The sequence below is a fragment of the Bombyx mandarina genome, chromosome 25 (assembly GCF_030267445.1).
Source record: "Bombyx mandarina strain Sakado chromosome 25, ASM3026744v2".
Taxonomy (NCBI): domain Eukaryota; kingdom Metazoa; phylum Arthropoda; class Insecta; order Lepidoptera; family Bombycidae; genus Bombyx; species Bombyx mandarina.
This window is the reverse complement of record NC_143231.1, coordinates 2,769,012-2,796,110: the sequence shown is the minus strand read 5'-3', so window position 1 is coordinate 2,796,110 and position 27,099 is coordinate 2,769,012. Positions and strand designations below refer to the sequence as shown.

The window sequence follows — 27,099 nt, the reverse complement described above, 5'->3', positions numbered from 1 at the left end:
ACAATAACAATTGAAGTGTCATATTAAAGAATTCGGAACGAAAAGGTCGTATGAACAAATTGTGTATAGAAAAATAGATTCTCGTTATAAACAAATAAATATTTTATGATTATCGTTTTTCTCAAAACGAATCAGCATCTTCATACACTGAAACTGTCTATTCTTGAACACCTTAATGACGGTGGTAAAATATTTTTGAAGTGGAAACTACACTAAAGAGGTTCGTTCTATTGTTGTGACAGAAATGATGTCAAAAAAATTTTTCGAAAGTTGTAGCATGAAAACTTATTAAGACTAAGTTAAAATGGGTATGTAGTTTGATCTAGTAATAACTCTGTATACAGAGTGTTCACGACTCAATATAAAACGCAGAGAGTATGTCCATTAGGCGATTCGACTCGTTTAATTATTTTTTTGCAAATAAATCGCAACTAACAACTGTTTTGTATGTAAATTGCTTATTCTTATTTATGTGTAAAGAAGCAAAAAAATTTTTTTAGCAAAATTTTTACATTGTGCATTTGTATCTATATCTATGTATGTATGTATATATTATATATATGTATGGTATTTGTGTATGTATTAACAACCTTTGAAGCAACAGCCTCGTAATTTTTTTAACTTAAGGGTCGTCTTAAGTCGGTCATTTTGGTTAGAAAAGTTATAATAATAAAATCCAAACGATTTTTTGTATGTGAATATGCATATATATGTGTGTATATCTATTTCACTGGATTGGCACACCGCGTTTAATTCGTTTCCCAAATGATTCTTGTCCACTTGATGCTTGTCTGGAAGAGATCGCTCTTAGCGATAAGACCGCCAATTGTACTTTTTTTGTATCTAATGTATCGCATTGTTCATATATATTTGGTGTACAATAAAGAATACTCTCTCTCTCTCTCTTTCTCTAACACGTGTCCTCGAAAGAATTTAGCGACGAAAGTAAAGCGTCGTGTCAAATAACTGAAGCCTGTTACTCGTAATAGTACGTATTCTGGTCTCACAACGGGAAGACCTACTTAATTGGCATATGACATTTCCATGAGAAGATGCTCTCGAAAAAGGAAAATAACATTTTTTTTAGGTTGAAAGAAAGGAATTTAACGAGTCGAATACTCTAATGAACATACTCTCTGTGTTTTGTGTCAAACTGTAATGTTAAAATGAGCTTTATGAGACTTACGAGGGGGGGATCAAAAAGTACTAAGAAGGAGATAGAATATAATGACTATTGATAACTTTTAATTGATAACTTTTAATTTGCGTAATTACTGGTGGTAGGATCTCTAGTAAGTCCGCGCGGGTAGGTACCGCCACCCTGCCTATTTCTGCCGTGAAGCAGTATGAAGGCTGGGGCAGTCGTTGTAACTAGACTTGAGACCTTACAGCTTATATTTCAAGGTGGGTAGCGCATTTACGTCGTAGATGTTTATGGGCTCCAGTAACCACTTAACACCAGGTGGGCTGTGAGCTCGTCCAACCATCTAAGCAAAAAAAAAAAAAAATACTACATTTACAGAGAGTGTGGGAGGAAATTTACATAAGTTTGAAGATTTTTCAGTCATTTTTCCCCTATCTATTTACTGGTAGCCTAAGGCTATTTCAGCTTCTCGCGGACGGGCTTGCAAGCTCACGTGCTCAACCTGAGATAATTTGCTAACACTAGCTTTAACAGGAGCAGTGCTTTGGAGAATTTACCACAGTTTCTTCAAAATATCAATCAAGATGTAAATATAAACGCCACCCTTTCAGCATGAAACCAATTACATCTAACAACAGTTGAACAATAACAATATAACATTTTTTTTATTTATTGCTTAGATGGATGGACGAGCTCACAGCCCACCTGGTGTTAAGTGGTCACTGGAGCCTATAGACATCTACGACGTAAATGCGCTACCCACCTTGAAATATAAGTTGTACAGTCTCAAGTATAGTTACAACGACTGCCCTAGCCTTCATACTGCTTCACGGCAGAAATAGGCACGGTGGCGGTATCTACCCGGGCGGACTTACTAGAGATCCTACCACCAGTAATTACGCAAATTAAAAGTTATCACCCACCTCGAGATATAAGTTCTCAGGTCTCAGTATAGTTACAGCGGCTACCCCACCCTTCAAACCGAAACGCATTACTGCTTCACGGCAGAAATAGGCGGGGCGGTAGTACCTACCCGTGCGGACTCAGAAGAGGTCCTACCACCAGTATACCAGTATTCAATTATATACAAAAAAAAAAAAAAATTATAATAATAATGCACATGGTATATTTTCTAAATTGTCTCCATGTCAGAAACGCAGTGTTTTTGAAGAGCCAGTGAGTACGATCACTTACTCGTTCATCTACGTAATGAGGCTTCATGAACTTCGGGAATGTTTGTTTAAAATATAATTATGTATGTATTTTCAGCATCAAATTATTTGCGTAATATTCTTGTGTATAACATCGACTTAAGTTCTCGCAAATCAGTTTTAAAGCAATCGAATTAATTTTGAAAATTCTAATTACAATGTTATTTAAAGGATCTTAGTATTAACAATACTAGAATTTGCGCACAGAGCATCAGCCCACTGAGTTCCTCCACGGATTTCTTCAGTGGGTCGCGATTTCGATCCATTAGTAATTTATTAATCTCCTTCGGAAGTGCTCGACAGCTTTTCGAAAATCTCTCCACTCCTGCCTGAGCCTGTATTCGCCCACCTGTCCTGGTGGAGCTAAACAGACTTTGGGGTTACCAACAATCCGCCATATCACCCATAAAAACCGCATAAAAGAACCACATTCGTAACCACGAAACACATTTTAGTAATGTAAAGAAGTATAAATAGTTACAGTATACATAGTTTGAGGGTGTTTTTTTATTTATTTTATTTATTTCATTTAATTCAGATTTTGCATCCATATTATATTCATTAACATTTCATATAGTATACCAGAATTAAATAAAAACAATAACTACAATCTCGGAATAGAACAAAAGCAATAATAATAATAATAATACAAAAAAAAATCAAATTATAATAACAAAAAAGAACTCAAAATTAGCGTCAAAACTACCTTAACCCAAAGGCTGATTTGGATCCAGAGTGCTCAACATGTACAGGTCTCCAGTGTTGTATTGTTGGGTAGTCCAGATCCATCCGCGAGGCTAAAAACCCAAAGGCGTTCCTGTAGGAGGGCAATAATATGCGCTGGTTTTCTTATGAGGAAATTTCGAAATCAGCTCCTAAACAACTGGCTTTGACCTGCTCTTTATAGATAGAATCACTTAGACGCAGCCAGGCTAGTTTCTAACATATCAACAAAAAGACAAGCTATTGCTTAAAGAAACCGAAGTCTGAATCGTAATTGATTATCATAAATAGATTAAAGGACAATGAAAAGTCAGCTGCCGAATATATTGATATTGAAGGGACGGTTAGGGAGACCGCGGTGACTAAAGGCAAGAAAGTTTTTTAATAAAATATGTGCTGGTCTCGGAGCGCGGACGATTTTACGATCTCATTTTGTTTTGTTATCGGTTTTTTGACGTTTTCATTATTTGAAATTAGATTTTCGGTACCCGAATATGATTTTAAGTTGATACTAAGATGCTAAGATATAAATTAGGTCTTGCTTGAGTTTTAAAATAATTGTATAGAGTGAAAAAGAAAAATGAAAATTATATATTTTTTGTTTTTTATTGCTTAGATGGGTGAACGAGCTCACAGCCCACCTGGTGTTAAGTGGTTACTGGAGCCCATAGATATCTACAACGTAAATGCGCCACCTACCTTGAAATACAAGTTCTAAGGTCTCAGTATAGTTACAACGGCTGCCCCACCCTTCAAACCGAAACGCATCACTGCTTCACGGCAGAAATGAGCAAGGCAGTGGTACCTACCCGTGCGGACTCACAAGAGGTCCTACCACCAGTATAGAAAGATATTGAAAAGTAAATAGAAAATTGTGTTTCTGTCAAAAAAAATACACACACACACAAGCCAAAAATACGAGAAAGCATCTATTTAAATTTGAAAAAAGCTTCGAAGTTTGGTGGTAAGTTTCAAAGCTTATTGCGTCGTAGATCACACGTCCATAATTGCTCAGTCATGTCAGAGTTTCCGTGCAACGTTCTTTACGAGCGACATAACATAATCAGGGTAAGTTAATACCAACGAACACGTGTTAAGGCATTTACATATTCAAGACGACGGCTCTGATTTTAATGAAGGAAAATAATTAAAATCAGAGCCTTTAATGCTATAAAAAAATAGTTTAAAAAAACTACTGATACCATGCACCCCACGCTTTTTTTACAATAAAATCATTTTTTCTTACACTATTTGAATTAAAATTTATCAAAATTTATTTTCTATTTTTTATTTGGATTTTCTATAAAAGCGTATTTTGTTAGTTTTTTTAAACTATTATTTATTTTACATTTTTTAGTTGAATTTCAATTTTTTCAATTATCTTTTTTTAAATATTTTTAAAATATTGAATTATAATCATCGGTCTTTAATAAGTATACCAATTTTCGAGTTAATCCGACGTTTTGAAGAGGGTCAAAATCATGTTCGAAGTTTCCGTTACATACTAACATACATACATCTAAAACTAATAAAAGCGTGTTACTAAAGGAAAGTGCATTTACTATCAGCAGTACTATCCGGCTGTTTTTTTTTATATATTTTCCAGAGACGCCAGCAGTTTATGTATTTTTGATTGAGTCTTTGCTATTTCAAATTCTCTGTTCCACTATTTCCCTTAACAAAGAACTCTAGAAATATCGGTAGTATCATCATCGGCCTGTATGCTCCACTGCTGGATATAGGCCACTCCCATAGTCTACAATGAACGGTTCTCCGCCTTCCGCATCCAATCTTCTCTAGAATATCGCCGCAAGTCATTGGTCCACCGGGCAGGGGGACGCCAACGCTGCGCTTACCGGTACGTGGTCTCCAGTCCAAAACGCGTCTGCTCCATCAGCCATCGGTTCTGCGACACGTATGTCCGGCCTATTGACACTTCAGCTTGCTAATCTTTACGACTATGTCGGTTACTTTGGTCCTTTCCTCATTTCTGACTCGATCCATCAAAGAAACTCCGAGCATTTCCCTTTCCATAGCACGCTAAGCGAACTTAGTTCTAATTTGGTATTATAATTTACTGCCTATGTTCATTATATTTAATAAACTACATATAGTAGACAGTAATTATTAAAACAAAAATAGGAATGATGAATTTTTATACATAATCTGTACACAGTATTCGTAAATACCTGTTATTTTAGTGAGTTCATGTGAAGAGGCAATGTAACAGAAACTTGCCTAGACTGCAGATCCTACAAATTCGTTGCGTTTCGACTGTGCTGTACATTGCGTAGGGCTTTGAGTTTATTTTGTCTGTTGACCGTCCTGGAGTCTGATAACCGTTTGTCACTCGGAGAGCTAAAAACTTCCCTACGAATCTATACTAATATTATAAAGAGGAAAGATTTGTTTGTTTGTTTGTTTGTATTGAATAGGCTCCGAAACTACTGAACCGATTTGAAAAATTCTTTCACTGTTTGGAAGCTACACTATCCCCGAGTGACATAGGCTATATTCTTTTTTTTTAATAGGAATCCTTGCTAAAACTCCTATAACGTAACCCAAGATTATTTAAAACAATTTCTTTATCTTTATAATTTTCTTTTTTTAGTAAGCTGACGCAAGTAGAATGGTTGATGTGTGTGTTGTTAATTTGGAAATTTTTATTAAAGACTCGAGCGAAGCTGGAGCGGGCCCCTAGTATGTAATAAAATATCCAGTGTATTTTACATCACATTATAAACAGCAGTCACGAAGCAAAAAAAAGGAGCTACTTGCGTTGGCGCAATTCGACCTAAATCATAATTCAGTAATTCGTCTATTATATTGTTCAGCTTTTAGGGCATGAGTTCCGGTCAACAACTGAGGAAGCGTCTTGGGCAACATATCGGCTCTTTTGATGCTGATAAAAAGACATTACTTTTCCAACTTAGGAAATAATCAAATTATTGAAGTGCATGTTATTGATTAAATACGGCTATAGTTTGAATTGCGCTAACGACAATTTCAAGATGAATTTACATAATATAATAATAAACAAGTTTCAACTTTGAAGTAGTCGTGGCTTAAAGGACAAGACATCCGGTGCATTCGAATCTAACGATGCAACGGTGTTCAAATCCCGCAGGCGGGTACCAATTTTTCTAATGAAACACGTACTCAACAAATGTTCACGATTGACTTCCACGGTAAAGGAATAACATTGTGTAATAAAAATCAAACCCGCAAAATTATAATTCGCGTAATTACTGGTGGTAGGATCTCTTGTAGGTTGATACCTAGGGTGGTGATCCACCCTGCCTATTTCTGCCGTGAAGCAATAATGCGTTTCGGTTTGAAAGGCGGGGCAGCCGTTGTAACTATACTTGAGACCTTAGAACTTATATCTCAAGGTGGGTGGCGTATTTACGTTTTAGATGTCTATGGGCTCCAGTAACCACTTAACACTAGGTGGGCTGTGGGATCGTCCACCCATCTAAGCAATAAATAAAAAAATACTAAGATTTCAACTCATTGTAAGTTCATTCATAAAATATATTTCTTTTCCATTCGACTAAATCGTCAATTCGGCTCAAACGCGCGACGTCGGTCCGAGCCTTTAAGCGGCGTCTCATAAAAAGTGTTTTATGACATATTCCGTTCAATATTTATATAATAAATCAATTCAGTGATCTGTTTTCTTTGAGACGGATGCTGCGACGTTATAGGAGGTGCGTCTATTCAGGTTCTGGTGTATATATCGGTTCGAACATAAAAATAGTCTTAAACGATTCCACAATATAACAACATAGCTCATGAGGATTTTTAAGGAAACATTATAAATTTTTATGTGCACTATTATTGTTTTTTTTTTTATATAGAAAATATCTGCTTTTTTTTTGGGTTTATACTTAAAAGTAGTAAGTACATAGTTTCTCGCTAAAGATCGTGAAATTAAATATCGTTTTTCACGGCTAATCACATATTACCGCGATTTTGAACACCAATAACGAGTAATCAATGTTTTAGTAATAATAATCGTAAAATGTATGCATGTTTTTACATGATTGCCACAAAACTATGCTTCAGATAGACATCGCATCTTTTCTGCCATTAATCTCCTACCTGCAATCCTCGGTTTATTGGTGATCATTGGATTTCCAACACTAAATCACTGAATATAATGATTGTTATGATATTATACGGTACGGCATTGTATGATATGTATGTATGTGTGTTTGTCTGTGTATTTACATTTTACATCTACATATATCTATATTTTCCTTTTTTTTTTCCAAAAAGGAATGCACCTAACAGAGGTCTCTACACCATCATTGGTTGTCTGTACTGTCCGACACTGTACTCTTGTGTGTCCTCCTTGCCTTCTTCTTGCGTATTCCTCAATGCTGAGGGTCGTGATTACCCTTCGTTAACACTCTTTCTGGCACGATTTTTGTCCATCTGTTTCTGTCTCTGGCGGTGTGGAAGACACTTTATGCATTCTCGTGCATAAAGTTGTAATAAATGCACGAATGAATAAATAAATAAATGTAAAGTCAATACATTTAAAATGTTTTGCGATAAACTTGCCTGCGAACACAGCTAAAAGCCAAAAGCGAAGTCCAACTCACCCTGACAATGTAAACCACCAATCAGGTGGGCTGTGAGCTCGTCCACCCATCTAAGCAATAAAAAAAAATGGCAATCAGAGTCCATAGATGCCATAAAGTTTGTCTATCATCAACCTGTCATCAATGTACTACCAAATTTCTAATACCGCGCGTGGGAAGCTACCGTGCGTCGCGCCACATATTTTTTGTAGCGAAACCATTGAGGAACCAGTTTGCTGAACTCAACCGTTGCTACTCCAGTACAATATCTTCAACGTCACAGAAGAGGACGGAACCCGTGTTTCTATTATTCGGCTTACCGATCTCAATAAGCTAACTGCCTAATCGTACAAAAAAAAGAACCTTAAAGCGATAAAACAACAGCCATTAGGCGTAACCGTAAATTTTAATGAAAATATTTACAAACGCGATATTAGTGTCCCGTCTGAAACGCTGCCGAGATCAAAGAGCCCGATATAGAGCATTCGATTCTAAAGACACGTTCGCTTACAGAGTTCACGTAATCAAAATACGTACCAAATTAAATTAATGGAACGCTTAGTAAAATCTATGAAATCCTGCGGTAGTTCGGATGGTTATTAATTATGGAATCCAAATTTGGCGTGGAAATGTTATTTGTATCCCACTAACTAGTTTAGACCAGATATTAGTTATTGATCTGGGTATGAGCCCGGTTTGGCCTAGAATACATCTTTGCTGTATCTTCCCGTTGATGTCGTACGTAATTATTACCGTTGTGGATTATAGGTAAGTCTTTGATCTTCTTCAGTCCTACAACCCACTTTGAGACAAGGAGCAATAATGCCATTGTATTATTTACGGACTGCCACAGTCTTCACCACTGAATCTCTGTCTGTTACCAGCAGAAGAAATAGTATGGAGTTACCTACATATTGCGACCCCATAAAATGCCCTAACAGCAATAGAGAATGGTTATACAGAATAAAACCTCACCCATTTTCCGAACTCAATGTAGGATTTGAACCAAAGTGTAATTCTGTATAGAGACATCCAAACTGTTGAGTGCCTTTAGCAAAAACACTGACATTTATCGAGTCATTTAATTCAAAACTAGAACATGACTTTGATGTAGTTTTCGACAGGAAATATGACAAAGTAAATATTTCTATCGGCTGTATACTCACTTAAGTCTCTTATCGCTCCGGTGACTAGCAAAGGAATGATTCACTCAGAATTCACTGTCGTTGTACTATTCAACGACAAAAGTCGACGTTGTGATAACATTCTAAAATAGCTTATTTAGAGGTGTATTATGGTGGAGCTCCCATTACGTGATATGAGGTTGAAGTTACAATATCTATATATTTAAAAAAACACTTTTAAATGTGTTTCCTGTAGACTCCGAAACGGCTCGATTGATTTCGGTGAGGCTTTCGGGAAACCTTCAAATAGGCCTAGCGCGAGATCCTGTGGAGTTTGGTAGCAACCGGCCCAGAGTCGAATCAAGTCTGGAAAGGCTTCTGGGCCACCAGTAATCCCAAATTCATAAAAAAAAAGTCGAATCAAAGATCGGCCCTCAAGTCAGGCTTGATTAGTCTTCTATAAAAAAATGAGTGTTTGTATGTTTGTCTTCTGTTCGTTTTTAAACCATTCATCCGATTATAATGAAACTTGGTACCTTAATTTTACACTCCAGTGAAGATATTCATCCAAATACCGCTAACGTATGACACGTAAGTAATTTCAATAAACCGATGCTATTCATGCAATAAGCGTTAGTCAATTACTATCTATATATTAATACGTGAAGCAAAAACTTTGTATCCCTTTTTACGAAAATGGCGCGGACGGACGAGTATGAAATTTTCCACACTTATAGAGAATATAGAGAAGAAGTGCACAATGCTAATATATTTTTTAAATAATGCATAAAAGATACATTAAATCAACAAAGAAAACATTACACACACTACATACCATGTATTTGACGCACACACACGCATCCATACTATTTATTGTCAAACTTTTGTTCTTGACGTCTGTTGTCAAATTGAGATTCATTATTGTTTGTCTTTGTTAATATTTTTTATAGTGTAGTCTTGGCGAAATTTGTGATTATAGAAGTATACAATACAATCATAATGGTGTACAAATACAATTCCAATTAATTATAGTCGAATTTCGACTACTGCGGGACCTCTAGTTCAAATTAAAACGTATAATTGTTTTACTGCAGATGCAAGTGGACTGGTTATTCTACCCCGTGAGGGCTTTCGCTATGTCCTATCTAGAACTGCGATAATTAGATAAGAGGCCATGGTAAAGAAAACAGTACTACGAACGATTGGAACTACATTAGTTGCATTAACTTGCGAGGATCTTTGAAGGCGCTGTATTTAACAACAAATCGTGAAAAATAAAATATTGTAAAATACTTTTTCTACAAAAATACATAATTGCGTGCAAAATTTTGGACTATGAGAAATAAATATTAATGCGAGAATTTTGCGTCTTGATATAACCAACTCAAAAGTAACACATCCAATTAGATCAGCGTCAAAACACCTCAAATTTACACATATAACTTGCGAGATTAACTTTATTCCAATAAAACCCTCAAAATTAATATCCCCAAGCGTGTACTTGTAAATATACGAAATTAAACTTCCATCAAAGCCGGTTAGTGATGAAGAATGATGATGAAGAATGATAAATTCTGCGAAGCACTGCTCTTGCTAGGGCTAGTATTAGCAAATTTTCTCAGGTTGAGCCCGTGAGCTCACCTACCCGTCTGGGCGTAGCTGCAATAGCCCCTTAGGCTACCAGCAAATAAGTAGGGCGAAAATCATTTCGAATAGCAATTATCAGTGATTTCATGGTTTATTTTTAATTGCTTAGATGTGTGGACGAGCTCACAGCCCACCTGGTGTTAAGTGGTTACTGGAGCCCATTGACATCTACAACGTAAATGCGCCACTCACCTTGAGATACAAGTTCTAAGGTCTCAGTATAGGTACAACGGCTACCCAACCCTTCAAACCGAAACGCATTACTGCTTCACGGTAGAAATAGGCGGGGTGGTGGTACCTACCCGCGCGGACTCACAAGAGGTCCTACCACCAGTAAAAAAGTTGGCCATACTGTTCAGACGTTTACGCAGTAACAGACAAATTAAATAGGAAACTATTTTCAGTACTCATAACTAAAGCTAAAATAAATTCTTATACCACCCAACGTTCAAGAGTCGTGCGCGATCAGCAACTAGGGATAATGTACAGACACGTTTTGAATAACATTAAGCTTATTCTGGCTGATCGAAGCCGATATTGAAATGGCAAGAGCTTTAATCTGGAGTACGTAACTATGCTAGGGTGTTAAATAAAATCGTTAAATAGCTTCAGTGAACAGCGGCATTGGCTGTGTCTCCGGCATTGGTGGTGTCCGTGGTGATGCTGATTACTTACCATCAGGCGACATCAAGTAAATGGTATAGCGGTAGGCAGAGGCTGGTCTCTGCTCCTGGCATTGCTGACGTCAATGATGGCATTGATGACGGCAATAATAAAAAAAAACAATAGTCACGTCACGGCATCGGGCTTGATGCTTAAGAGAAAAGTGTAAAAATGCTTTTAATAATTTCAGCTAGTCAGAAAAACCGTAAAGTATTTAAAGCACAAAATTTTTTAAGTTCTCAACGAAGCTTTTACTTTGTAAAGAACGTTAATTTGTCGCTTGGTTTTATAAATTTCTGTTTGGAACGCAGTTTCTTATCATGTAACAGGGTAAGCTCATACAAATATATATAGGTATATCTGTTTGCCTTGTCGTTCAGGGCAAAGTAGAAGGCACCAGACCGCGCGGTAGGGTGCCCATGCGATGGACCGACCAGATCAAGTCGGCAGTTGGCGGCTGTTTGCATGAGTGCATCAGGCTCACCACAAACTGCGAGGAGTGGCGATTGCTCGTGAGGCGCATAACATCTGCCCACACCAATGATGCTGGATGACGACGACGACCGCTCTGACAAGAGTGATACGACATACGAGATCTACCAACAACATAAATTTTTATCGCGAAGCAATCATAGTTCCTGTTTGAAGATTTGGGTTTACTGAAATGCGACTTCTAGTTTATGCCGCAAAATGGACAGAGCTATTTACTCAGGCTTTATAACTACTTAAGCTGTTTCAAGATCTCTTGTACCCATTGACGAAAACAAACAACTTTTTATTTTATTTTATTGCATAAATGGAATGAAGAGCCCACAGCCCACCTGGTGTTAATTGGTTACCATAGCCCATAGACATCTACAACGTAAATGCCGCCACCAACCTTATGATATGAGTATTAAAGTCTCAGTATAGTTACAACGGCTGCACAACCTTTCAAACCGAAACGCATTACTGCTTCACGGTTGAAATAGGCAGGGTGGTGGTACCTACACAAGACTTCCTACCATCAGTAATTACGCAAATTATAATTTTGCGGATTTGATTTTTTTTATTGCACGATGTTATTCCTTCACCGTGGAAGTCAATGGTACGTACGTATTTCATTAGAAAAATTGGTACCTGCCTGCGGGATTCGAACACTAATTCGTAATAAGTAAACTAATTAGTAAAACTTACCATAATAATAAAATACGTCGCTTAATTAAAAATATCTATTTGGCACGTCTTCGTTTGGAAATACTATCAGTATCACACAATAAGAAGCTTAACATTTTTCATTTTTCATCTTCGGAACTCTAATGATCTTTAATGAAAGTAGGTCGATACAACCCTCCATTTTTAGGGTTCCTCGGGACTAAATTACAAAACGAAGGTCTTGCAATTTTAGGAAGAAAATGTGTAATTATTCTAATGGATTCTGCTCATTTTGTTTGACCATCATTACGTATATGAAATATACATAATTGCTGACAGCTATGTTAGCAACTTACATTAATATACCATAAACCTTTTTTCGATTTAAAGATCCAATTCATTCCGACGAACGTGGCGAAATAATTACATTATAGGCTTCATTTATTAGTTTTAAGTAATATGATGAAAATGTTAAGCGCTCCACAGTCAATCATGACATATGTACGTGACCAAGAAAACTGTAAAAAACGTTTGTAAGAAGACATTGTAAAAGCATAAATATCAAAAAGAAATGTCAAATGTTTGGGTAATTTTCAATTTGAAATCCGCATCGGTAATGAATGAGTTACTACCTGGTTTGGTCTGAAGCGTACACGTCTAACACTAAAATCCCGAATGGCAAACATCTCTAAAATATAGCACAAGCCTTAGTCCGCGATTACGAAGACCTAAAATATCGAAGCGTCTAAAATAATATAACTATAAAAATGGTAGATTAAACCCTAAATCTAATTTTTCTATTTTCAACGAGTATCCAGATTCCAATCAGCAATCGAACCAGAACCGCATTTTACAGGACTCAAGGCTACCAGTGACTAAAACAACTAGGAATCGCCCAATTTCAGTAACATACAAAATATTTAAGAGAACTTCAAATATTGTACGGAGCCCGCCTTGCGAAAATTGATTGTATTTTTCAATATTTCATTCCAACATGGCCGTTCATTACTTATAGTTCATTGGCTCTGAATAAAATATACAAAAAAAATGTATATATATAAATATCTTACAGACGTATCAGGAACACTTGTGGCTCCAGAAACATGCGCTTCGGGAAAAGCGGATAGCTATAAAATTACGCTCTAGAGAATACATTTACTGTTTTTATTGATATTTTTCCCAGAGCTATGGCTTATTGAATTTCTCTTTCAGTACTGCTAGTGTATTGAGCAATAGTGGATATATTTCTTTTGATTTCTTGTAAATAAACAGACGAGCTTATGGCTGATCTTTTATGAGCTACCGCCTTAAGACGTGAGGTCGAAATCTAAATTATAATAGCAACTTGCCTACCTCTCAAATCAGTGTCATGTTTTGCTAACTTTAGAGAAAGATTAGTTGTATCTGTCATCTACAGGGCTTCTAAGCCCCCCTTTTTTATTGCTTAGATGAGTGGATGAGCTTACCGCCCACCTGGTGTTAAATGGTTACTGGAGCCCATAGACAACTATAACGTAAATGCGCCACTCACCTTGAGATATAAGTTCTAAAGTCTCAAGTTTAGCTACAACGGCTGCCCACCCTTCAAACCGAAACGCATTTCTGCTTCACGACAGAAATAGGCAGGGCAATTTCAGAATTAATACTGTTGTATTAGCGCCTAATTATGTAAGTCGGGTATGTGTGGCCCGCTTAATTGTTACTTTAGTGCCGATTTCGTACGCGTGTTGTCTAGAGATTTCGGTAAGACCGGATACTAAGTGTGGGCTTATTTACAGTAGAAATATGTAGATGGCGGCTTGATTGTGCTAATGACCATGAGCGACGGTGATTACTTACTATTAGGTAGACGCTCGTTGTCAAAAAACTTAAGCTGCATTTTTCTTTGCGAATCAAGCAGAGTACTTACATAGGTATTTCTACAGGGAGTATTTTTTTATACTACTATGTCTATGATCACTTTTTTAATTTTTTTATTGCTTATATAGGTGAACGAACTCACAGCCCACCTGGTGCTAAGTGGTTACTGGAGCTCATAGACATCTACAACTTAAGCGCCACCACACACCTTGAGATATAAGTTCTAAGGTCTCAAGTATAGTTACAACGGCTGCCCCACCCTTCAAACCGAAACGCATTACTGCTTCACGGTAGAAATAGGCAGGGTGGTGGTACCCACCTCCGCGGACTCACAAGAGGTCCTACCACCAGTAATTCTACAGAGTGTATTTTTTTATACCGCAGTGCCTATAATCACTTACTACCCGATGGGCAGTGAACGCTTCTAGGTATCTAAACCAGAAAATAAAATAGAAAAACAAAGAAAATCGTATCTCTACTAAAGCTTGCTAGTTAAAGACTGAGCAACACAAAAGATTCTCGTTGAAGTTCGGCGAATGTTCGAACAAAAACGTGTTCTGTTTAAAGAAAGCTTTTTTTTACGTAACAAAATAAGTTGTCGGTTATAAGCTATGCCGAACCTTGTAGCTACAATTTTTATCTATAGTAACATTTTTATCTATTACTGGTGGTAGGACCTCTTGTGAGTCCGCGCGGTTGCGTACCACCACCCTGCCTATTTCTGCCGTGAAGCAGTAATGCGTATCGGTTTGAAGGGTGGGGCAGCCGTTGTAACTATACTTGAGACCTTAGAACTTATATATCAAGGTGGGTGGCGCATTTTACGTTGTGGATGTCTATAGACTCCAGTAACAACTTAACACCAGGTGGGCTGTGAGCTCGTCCACCCATCTAAGCAATAAAAAAAAATTATATTTTTTTACAAAAGACAAATTATTCTCCTCTGTAAATATTTTTGAAATCCTATATCTTCATCGCAGCGCCAAACCAAGGAGTCAATATGTATTTTTGCTTTCCACAGAAACCTAATATCGACCTCGCAGAGAATATAGCAAACGCTTAGTTAACTTCGGTTTTGATCATAGTGAAAATTTAATAAGTTCAATTAGTTGAAGTTTTTAAATTTTTAGAAGCGTCTAGACAATTTTGTGGCTTGACTCAACCCAACAACTGGTGTATTGGTAATATTACTGATTATTATAATTCCGTTAAAGGAATTTTACAGTTGATTTTATTTTTATTTTTCTTAGTTGTCTTGGTTTTCGAGAATTTCTCTTATTCTAATTTGATTCATGTTTTAGATTCTTGATTGACTTTTTTTTTGTATTTACGCTTTGTATTATGTATAAACTATTCTTAATCGGTGTTAGTTTATTTGTATTTCTATGATTGTATTTTAATATAACTGAAGAAGTGAAGTCGTCGTGGCCTAAAGGATAAGACGTCCGGTGCATTCGTGTTGAACGATGCACCGGTATTCGAATTCCAGGCGGGTACCAATTTTTTCTAATGAAATAGGTACTCAATAAACGTTCACGATTGACTTCCACGGTGAAGGAATAACATCGTGTAATGAAAATCAAACCCGCAAAATTATAATTTACGTAATTACTGGTGGTAGGACCTCTTAAGAGTCCGCATGGGTAGGTACCACCACCCTGCCTATTTCTGCCGTGAAGCAGTAATGCGTTTCGGTTTGAAAGGTGGGGCAGTCGTTCTAACTATACTTGAGACCTTAGAACTTATATCTCAAGGTGGGTGACGCATTTACATTATAGATGTCTATGGGCTCCAGTAACCACTTAACACCAGGTGGGCTGTGAGCTCACCCACCCATATAAGCAATTAAAAAATTTCAAAAAATAACATGTTGAGAGCCTATACCTAGTCTTACCATAAATACTGAGACAAAGGAAAAAAAAATCTATTGCAAATAACATTTATTACTTTTACAGTGTGTTAGTTTAAAACATAAATATAAAAAAAATTAAAGTATAAAAAGCTTATTCGAAGTGGTCTCCATTGGTTGCAATACGGTCCTATAAACGTTGAGACCAGTTATCAATATAAGAGCACGCACTCTTTCCATGGGAAAATTTTTCACTGCCAATCGTACGGATTGTTTTAGGGATTCCAAATTATCATGGCGTTTAGAGCAAGCCATACTCTCTAAAACTGACCATAAATCATAATCCAGCTGATTAAGATCGGGACTAGACGACGGCCAGTCTTCAGCTCTGATGAATTCCGAAACATTCGTTTCCAACCAAGACTGCGTAGACCGAGCTTTATGACCTGGCGCCGAGTCTTGCTGGAAAGACCATTCTTGATTATTGGACATGGTGTTGTTAAGGGGCTTCACTACCTTCTCAAGAATGGTATCTTGATACACTTGTGCCGATGTTTTGATATCTTTTTCACAAAAGTATGCCTCAGTCACTCCGCGGACTCACAAGAGGTCCTACAACCAGTAATTACGCAAATTATAATTTTGCGGGTTTGATTTTTATTACACGATGTTATTCCTTCACCGTGGAAGCCAATCGTGAACATTTGTTGAGTACGTATTTCATTCGAAAAATTGGTACCCGCCTCGAATTCGAACACCGGTGCATCGCTTCAACACGAATGCACCGGACGTCTTATCCTTTAGGCCACGACGACTTCAAATGTAGGGTAAATGTCGCAACGCCACTATTAAAAGATGGTACACGAACAGAGTCGAGCTTAATCCTCAGACACAGCCCCCTGAGTTTCTCGGCGGATCTTCCCAGTGGGTAGATTCTGCGAAGCACTGCTTTTGCTACCGGCCACCACCGACCACTGAGACTAGAATAAATGCGAGAGATTTAGCCGTAATAGCAGATTTAATTATTTTGTCTACGACTTGCGTAAACTATTGAAACTATCGAATGTAAAGTGTCGTCCTCAACTTTTTAATTTTGTATGGTTTTTTTTATTGCCCTTGTAGGCAGACGAGCATACGGCCCACCTGATGGTGAGTGGTTACCGTCGCCCATGGACTTCAGCTATGCTAGGGGCAGAACCAATCCGCCTACCGAGAGCCGCTGCCTCCTATACTCGTAGTTGTAATGATAGTTAGTTTGATAATTATCGAAATTCGACCATAATCACTTAGTATAAACGACATCTAAGGTTCATTTTACTTCTTACTTCTACGGTTTTCTATGATTTATTTTATATATGTATTACATATTCGCTTTTATTTAAATGCGGAAGATTTGAACAAAAAACTACTTCCCGATTTTTTTTTCAAAGCTTTTCCGCAGTTTTTATGGTTTATTTCTAAGCCAAAAAAGTAAATATAGACAAATAAAAGACAATATGTCAGTGTTAAAGGAAAAATATCTGCTTGTTAGATATGGGTTCTAATTTTAATGTACCTATTTAACTTTTGACCTCTTTATAATCCAAGTCAATCCTCTCGCGCTGACGCACGAAAATAATTAGTGATCTAAAATTACTTGGAAAATAACTTGTTTTCATAGATTATTTTTACAGAAGTCTTTACTTAATTACTGTGTACGAAAACAAATTATTTTAAGAGTTTTTGTTCACCATTAGACTATTTTGCACAGCTTGTGTGGAAGATTTATAAAAACATAGCTTTTGCCCGCGACTCCGTCCGCGTGGAATAGCTACTTTCGCTAACGCTAAATTTTACCCCCCACTTCATTTACGTAGAAAGTGAAAATATTTTTGAATTATATATTAAGGAGCCATTTAAACCCCTACCTATCCCCTTGAAACATTATTTATTGGTGCTCCACTTGTATTGGTCTTATCGTGATGTTATATAGCCTATAGCTATGCTCAAAAAATGGGCTGTCCAACACTGAAACAATTTTTAAAATCGGACCAGTAGTTCCCGAGATTAGCGCGTTCAAACAAACAAACTCTTCAGTTTTATAATATTAAGTATAGGTTATTTTTTATAATCATTAATATTAATTATAATTATGAAATGTGTATGATTTTCTTTTTATTTTATTTTTTCTCCATATTAATTGACTGATTGACATAATGATAGCTAATATTGACATAGAGTGGTTACTACTGTATTGATATAATTATGTGTTTCTAATTCATTTCCTTTGTATATTTAATTAATTGAATTAGTATATTGTTCATTTTCTATTTGTATTGTTGAACTGTTTGAGTGCTGACTATTGTATTATTATTATTTTATGGATTTTTTCTGAAATAAATGTTTTATTATTATTATTATTAATAAACGCACGTGTTTAAAATAAAAAACGAAGAAAACAAAATATGTTAACTTAATTACCTATACGTCATTTAAAAAAACAGTTCTACGGTTTCAAACCACAATCGTGTTTGTAAATAAATATAAATAAAAACGAGTGAATTTGTTAAATTTATTAAAACTAATGCGAGAATCAACAGTAAAAATGAGTAGTAGTCTTAGATCGAAAACCTAAAAATATTCTACTAAACACTTACTTGATAAAGTTATTCCTCTTAAAAACTTTCGTGTTATTAATATTATGATGATGAAACAATTCCCACTTCACTTTACTGTGTTTTGTAGCACTTATATTTTTCAATTATACCTGAAAAGATATCAAACATTTAACTACATTTAACTGTTTCGCTCGCGTATTAGCTTGCCTTTGAATTTTTGAAATTAATTAGTCTTAAAATAATATTCATTTTTCGCGGTTAAAAGTAGAAGATGCATTTTTGCTTAATTAATATGTTTTATCAATGCTCCCCAAAACAAAGCCAGACCAACTAACAAACTATTGCTGAAATTGATACAATTAATGATTATGAAAAATTGTTTTTTATTTATTTTTATTTTCATTTTTTTTATTGCCCTTGTAGGCATACGAGCTCATGCCCACCTGATGGTGAGTGGTTACCATCGCCCATGGACTTCAGCAATGCCAGGGGCAGAGCCAAGCCGCTGCCTTACATTCATTAATCAGCTTTAATGAAATCAAAATCTCATTCAGGAATTTAAATCGGCAATTGTTTTTATAATATACATTGTACATCCCACTCAAACTACAAAAACTTACACACAAATAATTTAATTAACCAACAAACTCTCGTACGAACGACGAACAATGAACTATTGTTTAATGAATTGTTTTGTTAAATTATCACCAGAAAACAGCCACATCATTACCGACTTGCGTTACTCCCACGATCAAAATATTGTTGTATTACCTTCACTTTTGTCGTTAAGGATCGGCAGCACATACGAATCACGTCGATCGTTTAGTTCACTAAGCGGCACATCACTATGATTAAAATTAAAAAGGCTGTTCTTCTGCAGCTAATCTTCATTCAACGTATCACGATCGAGCCTCGTGACTGTTCTTGCTATTACAATTTCCCAGTCACCGAAACTGCAACTAAGCTATTTGATGTTTCCGCTTTAGCGTCGCTCGTGTGCTGCATCCATTAAAACGTTAATAGCAATGCAACTATCCTATTATTTAACATCTGTCATATCATGTTTACTTTTGCCAATCAAACGGATCTCACTGCATTAGGCACATCCGTATGTTGCAACATGAAAACAACGAGTACCTAATTAACGTTAAATCACACACTGACACAACTGAACTATTCCGGCTTAATTGTCACGGCACGTATCCTTAGTAAACACTACGTAGGAACGAACATCCCTATAAAAAGGATGCAACGTAGCGATGTTTCGTTTGCGGGAGCGAGGGGAAACGATTCGCCTCCTCCGGCGGTCGGGAAGCGACTGCCACCAAATTATATTCAGCTGAGCACACCGGCTATTGCATCCGAGCATAAACGAAAACGGCCGAATGTGATTTTGAGGTGGGAACGAGATGCACGTTAAATCGAAGGGCGGAGAGAGGGACGGGTGAACAGGTGGAATGGGCTCTGCATGTACATAAAGGGGTTCTATGCAGGTCGGGGCTAGGAGTGCATTCGGCCGACAGACGCCGCTGGGAGATGCCCCCTGGCGCCCAGGGACCTATTATTTAAGACTATTAATGAATTGATGACTTAACTGGCCTCAATAGCGTCCAATCTCACTTAATTGTGATCGACGATAAAGCAATTTTATGATAAATTGCTTCGGGATTAAGAAAATTGTTTTATGCGTTCTCCAAGCAACGCTTTTTCCCTTTATATCTACAGTTCGTTATAGTTTGTATGTGTTTATTAACGTCATAAAACATCGTGTTTAATTTACACTGATAATTGCTACAGAGATGCCACACTTTTACAATTAAAAATTTCTTATGTGGATATAATTATAAAAGTTGGTTGTATTCATCTGGTCGTCCCATAATTTTTATTAGATTTTTTTACGAGGTAAATAATACATTAATTGACCTATCTACTCTACAAAGTTTACGGCTTAATATAAAACAAGACTCTAGCTAGATCAAAAATCATAAGTCGCTCTACATTTCAGATTAAGTTACCATATTATTATGAAATATGTATATAAAAATTTAAAGTGTATTTTTTTATAGCGTAGACAAGTGAAAGAGCTCACCACCCACCTTATGTTAAGTGGTTAGCTTAGCTCATACATATATACAACGTAAATGCCGACCTTCCTTGAGTTCTAAGTTTCATTTTTACGGTACAACGGCTGCCCCACCCTTCAAACCAAAACAAACTCCTACTATAACAGGCAAGATGGTGGTGCGCGCTCACAGAACCAGTGGTTTTCTCTCTCAAAATCTTGTTTGTAGAACAACATGTCATAACGCGCGGAGAACACCGCGGAAAAGATTCTATTTTAGCGCTAAAACCTATAAACGGAATGTGGTCGCATTGTGACTCCGGGAAGTGGGGGTGAGCTCTGATCCAGCGGCGGGTGGTATCATCATCAGCCTGTATCTTTCCACTGCTGGATGTAGGCCTCTCCGATAGTCCGCCACAATGAACGATCCTCCGCCTTCCGCATCCAATCTTTCCCAGCATATCGCCGCAAGTCATCGGTCCAACGGGCAGGGGGACGCCAACGCTGCGCTTACCGGTACGTGGTCTCCAATCCAGAACGCGTCTGCTCCATCGGCCGTCGGTTCTGCGACCTTATGTCTGGCCCATTGCCAATTCAGCTTGCTAATCTTTAAGGCTATGTCGGTTACTTTGGTTCTTTGACGGATTTCCTCATTTCTGACTCGATCCATCAAAGAAACTCCGAGCATACACCTTTCCATAGCACGCTGAGCGACTTTGAGCTTACGTCAGTAGCGGGTGGTGCGATGGTAAAATGAACAATCTCCCAAAGTACTTTCCATCGATTAGACATAATAATAACTGGAAACAAATCACGCACGGTCGTCCGGCTCCAAATTAGGATTCCCTGTGTTATGGATACCAGAGACTGACATACAAGTATACATTCAAATATATACATTTCATCATCATTATCCTGCCCTTCTCCCAGTCACCTGGGGTCGGCGCAACATGTTTTCTTTTTCCATACTCTTCTATCATATACCTCTTCCTCTATATCCGTCCACTTTCGTAGTTAACATTCTCTTACCAACCTCATTTTCATTTCGTCTCATCACATGTCCATACCATCCCAAACGCGCACTTCTCAGCTTCTCTGACACAGGTGCCACTTTCAGACTTCTTCTAACATATTCATTCCGTATTCTATCCATTCAAATATATACATAGATCGATAATAGATACCCAGACAAAGAGCAAATAAACCTGTTCATCATATGTTTTCTCGATGTTGGAACCGAACTCACGGCCCTTTTTTTATTGCTTAGATTAGTGGACGAGCTCACAGTCCACCTGGTGTTAACTGGTTACTGGAACTCATAGATATCTACTACGTAAATGTCGTCACAAACCTTGAGATATAAGTTCTTAGGTCTCAGTATAGTTACAACGGCTGCCCCACCCTTCAAACCGAAACGCATTACTGCTTCACGGCAGAAATAGGCAGGGCGGTGGTACCTATCTGTGCGGACTCACAAGAGCTCCTACCACCAGTCTGCGCTACAGTCAAGGACGGTAATTACTACAGCGCCGAGTCAGTCAAATTACTTAATAATATTCATAGTTTAGTATATTTTGATTGAAAGTTTCTATTGATATCGTTTATTACCTTTGAGAATAATTTACCAAATACATTCACGTCAAACTAGTTTTATATTAGTACACAATAAGCATTTTGAATATGAATTGTCTTTTATACATTTCACTGTTAATGTATTATTATAATTCTCGACTGAACCAATCGATAGTACAAACACTACAAACCAATATTTACTTTTTGAATTAAAGTTGTTGAATATTTTATACGAAATATTCCTAAGATAAACTCGGAATATATTAAAATAAAACCCACAGGACCATTCGTATGGACACCATAAAAACATGGATAATCTCATCTTTCATAAAAATTGTACTAAGCAGGTCGAGGTAAACATAATGTATTCGGGATCTGTTCGTGTGATAGCGATGTGCTAAAAACGATATATTATTACTATTATATTATTTTTATTGATGTTGAGTGATTACCGTCGCCTTCAGCAATATCAGGGGAAGAGCCAAACTGCTGCTTATTATACACGCAGTTGTAATGTTATTTAGGAACTGAGGTTGACTTTCGTATAAGTGAGTATTGTGTGAAAAAAATAATTCCGTATTGCATATTTTAAAAAAAATCCTGTCTAAGTCGGAAGTAAATTTGAATTTTTTAAAACAACAAAAATAATAAACAATAAAATCGTTCGTCAATTAATTTGAGTTATTAATAATTAATAATTTCATCGGACTTGGTTGAGGATGACGGTCGATCGAACACTACGGCGTAACATAGGTGAGGCCTAGCAGTGATATATGTAAGTACGTACATTGAGGAGTAAAAGGCTCTAAAGTAATTTTGTTGATTTCCCTCTTCGTTCTTCTTACCTAAGGCGCCGGAATATCTAGTAGACTCTCGGAAAGACGAATTCGAAGATACTGACAATGAATCTATTTCTAAGAGATCGAAAAGACTAAAACATACAATAGCAAACAAAAGAAGGCCAGGTTAGGCAACAGAAACCGCTGTAGGTGGCGGCCTCCCCCCGGTGAAGGTCAAGGGGCGACCTGAGGGGGTGAGGCCGCGCGGCGCGCTACCGGCACTCTAGCGCGCTGCCGTGGAGTGAATAGAGCGACCGGTCGACGGTGTATCGCGTCCCGACCCGGCAGGCTGGTTCTGGTCTAGCGGGGTATTCCGGGACACCAGCGGCACCGCCTGGGCGGCCCGACGGGCTGCCGTACCGAGACGGCCGACGTTTCAGAGCCTTCGATTCGCCTCGAAGACTCCGTCGGCTGGGCGTCCTTGGGGTGAGCCGCGCCGTCTGGTTATAGTGTTGACCGCGGTAGCCCCCCTACCTCATCCGGGTTCTGACCTCGGAGGGGATCGGACGTCGGGTGTAAGAGTGCAGGGGAGTCGTTTATTGGGTGGGTCCTAAAATCCTTGGGCCCGCAGTCTGCTCACAACACCATGCAGATCGTTGAGTCTCACATACCCCGCGCGCCCCTTTTGCGCGGGGACCTCGTAGGAGGTTCGGCCCTCTACCCGAAAAAAAAAAAAAAAAAAGGCAACAGAAACCGACATAATTACTTTAGTTCACATGGCAGTGAATGTGTTAAGCTTCTAAGACCACCAGGTCAAGCAGAAGGCTTCAAGAGTATTTCGGCATCGCGGTCGGTTTTAGGCTACGCGCTGTACTTTGGGCCAGATTAGCTCAATTGTCTTCATGTCCGCTGCCACGGTATCCGCTAGGTCTGCTTGGGACGCCCTACTTTCCAATTAATTATCTGGGTATGCAATATTTACACAATATTACCTATTCGTATAAGTATACATATCATTCCCAGTTCACATAGTACAGGAAAATCTAGTTTGGAGATTGAGGACCATGTGGGATTTGAAATGTTATAAGGTAGCGAAATCCAAGTTAGGGTTGACCATAGGCTACAGAAATCAAGGTATTTTATACTGTTATTTGAATATCAACATAATAATATATCAATATCACTACCAAAATGCAATTTAATAAACACACTACAAAATCTCTGCTCCATTATAGTTGATACTTTAGCAGACCCCTATACCTACTTTCTGTATAGAAGCATTGTAAAGATCATTAAGTACACAGAGAGCCTGTGAGTTGCGGCGCATTCTATGATCGTACTTTACTTATTATTTACACCAATAGTCAATGTGTGATTTGAGCGTAAAGCTGAGTTTAGAAGTACCTTAACGATTTAAGTATATTTTTATTTTCAAAAAAGGAAATTCTGAAAATCGGTACAAAAGTCGTAACTTTTTTTCCTACCTAATCGTTGGTAGCCTAAGAGGCTATTCCAATTTCGCACGGACCGGTAGGTGAGGTCACGGGCTCGACCTGAGAGAGTTGCTAACACTAGCCCTAGCAAGAGCAGTGTTTGGCTGAATCTACTACCGGAACGGAATCGCGACCCACAGAGAAGATCCGACGAGAAACTCAATGGGTTGGTAAGTTTAATTCTTATAAACGTCTATAGATTGGTATTTATAAGCATCGAGGAACATACTTTGAGTGTCTTAAGTCACATACGCACTATGTTTGTATACATATGCATATATATGTATGTGTGTGTGTACAAATTTTGACATCTGGTCAGCCGCGACAACCTGACAGCTAACCGCAACGCAAATAGTGACAGCAGATATCTATGTGACATATTTACTAGAGCGTATTATGTATGAGCATATTATGTATGCTACGTATGTATGGTGGACGAGCTCACAGCCCACCTGATGTAAAGTGGTTACTGGAGCCCATAGACATCCACAACGTAAATGCGCCACCCACCTTGAGATATAAATTCTAAGGGCTCAAGTATAGCTACAACGGCTGCCTCACCCTTCAAATCGAAACGCATTACTGCTTCACGGCAGAAATAGTCGGGGTGGTACCTACCCGCGCGGCCTCACAAGATCCTACTACCAATAATCCGATCCTGTAGTAGACGCATTCGCAAAGCAGCTGACGTTGAGCTGCTAGGTCTCCTTCGAAGGCGCTAGGACAGCTCTTAACAAACCCCACCCCTACCGTCTAAGCCCATGCTCGTCCACCCTGGTCAAAATGGAAAGGTCGCAGGGGCACAGGTAACAATTTCTTCGTAAAAAAATGTCTCGAAGTAGCGTTCCAGTTTTAGGGGTGGGTTAGGAATCAATAAGCTCCCCCTTTGAGATGGATGTTACAATGTAACGTCTGCGGGTTCCTGTAAGCATTTAAAACCAGCTTTTAGCCATAAGCTTTTCAGCATGTTCAATTTTCGATTGTCAATATTGTCTTTTGGATCATCAATTTACGTACCCTCAGAGAGAAACAGTAAATGTCTTTAGAAGAGGTCAGTGTACAATAAGCCTAACGAGGCACAGGACCCGTCAAACTCAAAAAGCTCTGCGAAAATAGTAACGTAACTTGCAATTAGCGAGCTTGTCTTTTAAAATATTTATTGCCTATTCGCCGTCCCGACTGAGAATTATTATTCCAAGTGTGAAATTAACATTTTAGTAACGGCTTCGTGTGCTTCGCAAGCTTTCTTGTAAATGACAGTAGGTAGAATTAAAGTGAGGTTCAAATTTATTTAAGATACGACACCGTACACATACAACAATACTGTTTCGATCGAAAAAAAACAAATGTATGATTGCTATATATTTATTGAAGATGGGATAGCGGTTCCATATTTAAGAAGGTTTTTTCTAGTCGTAGACATAATAAATGTAGAATTCGGATCGTGGTGCATAAAATAAAACTATTCCACTGTTGCATTTTTATTCTTCTTTTTCAAAATCTTCTCTATTATAATAATTAAAAATAAACTGACATATTTTTTAAGTCTAGCTCATTCAATCGTCTCGCTAAATCTTTTTCTTTCTTCTAAATCTAAATCTTTTTCTTTTTTCTGAGATAATGATCTCTTTTCCCTTTCTTATCGTTTTCTCGCACTCACCTACACTCATCTTAGCGCTTCGTTCCACATTCTTTTCATGCATTCCGTTCTTACCGATCCTAGATTAATGTAGTTACAATAGTTTTAAGTCTCAAATCCCGCAGACGGGCCCCAATATGTCTTAATTACCCACGAAATATATGTCAACGAAAGCTTTTCCGGTTAACGCACAATATTCTTCATATTGTAAGCCCGTACGGGTAAATCCCACCAAACTGCGGTTCCGTTGTGAAGGATGCGACAGCCGTAATACAATTCAAACAAGATTTTCGCGGAGCTTTACACGTTAGCAACATGAAAAACATTTTTTTAGTAAGCTCTCGTGAGGGTAATAAAGTTCTTGACCATACTTAACAAACTGTAGGGACAAGTCGTGAAATGTTCGTTTGAATATGGTCTGAGTTCTAGCGATTTGATAGATGCTAATTTAGTGAATGTTAATTAGATTGTTACTGGCTGGCAGAACTGGCTAAACAGAATAATATGCAATGTCCTCATTTGCTAAAAGTATTCAAGTGCCATCTATTTAGCGCTGATAGTACTATGCTATCATATTTTAAGCTTTTTTCCTACCTAACTATCCCAACTACTCGCGAACCGGTAGGTGAGCTCACGGTCTCAAACTAAAATTTCGGATTTGCTTCTCAATCGAAATCAGTATATTCGTTAAAGACATATAGTTTCTGCGTGCTCTTGATTTCTATCAAATACGTGTCGGTCACTCATAACATGGAAAATAATACTAGGTTGGGGCTAAAATCGATATGTCCACTTTTTAAATTGATTTTAATCAACAAAGTTTCGACTCTATTGCCGTTACTGCACACCCTGTACGTTTATTGGTAGAAACTTAAACTGTAACCAACAGAATGTGACAGCATTTATTACGTATCGACGGAAGAAAGCGAAATAGTCTTATCTTGAAAAATCCAACTGTATACCAAAGCCATAAATCGATGTATTAAAATTAATATAATCAGATAGGATTTAGA

At 37.7% G+C, this 27,099-nt stretch overlaps 1 protein-coding gene across 2 annotated transcripts in view; it reads right to left on the bottom strand.

The window, feature by feature from the left end:
• pxb (putative Hedgehog signaling attenuator pxb) overlaps positions 1 to 19,864 on the bottom strand; it is a 211,150-nt gene extending 191,286 nt beyond the window's left edge. Inside the window, exons 1-2 of one of the 2 annotated variants that reach the window (XM_089738571.1) lie at positions 19,313 to 19,864; positions 18,581 to 18,690 (exon numbers count right to left, since the gene is read on the bottom strand). The gene's annotated coding sequence lies outside the window, so the exon portion shown is untranslated. The remainder of the gene's footprint in view (positions 1 to 18,580; positions 18,691 to 19,312) is intronic. The other variant, XM_028175569.2, reaches the window with a different exon arrangement.
• Between the last annotated feature and the right edge of the window lie 7,235 nt (positions 19,865 to 27,099).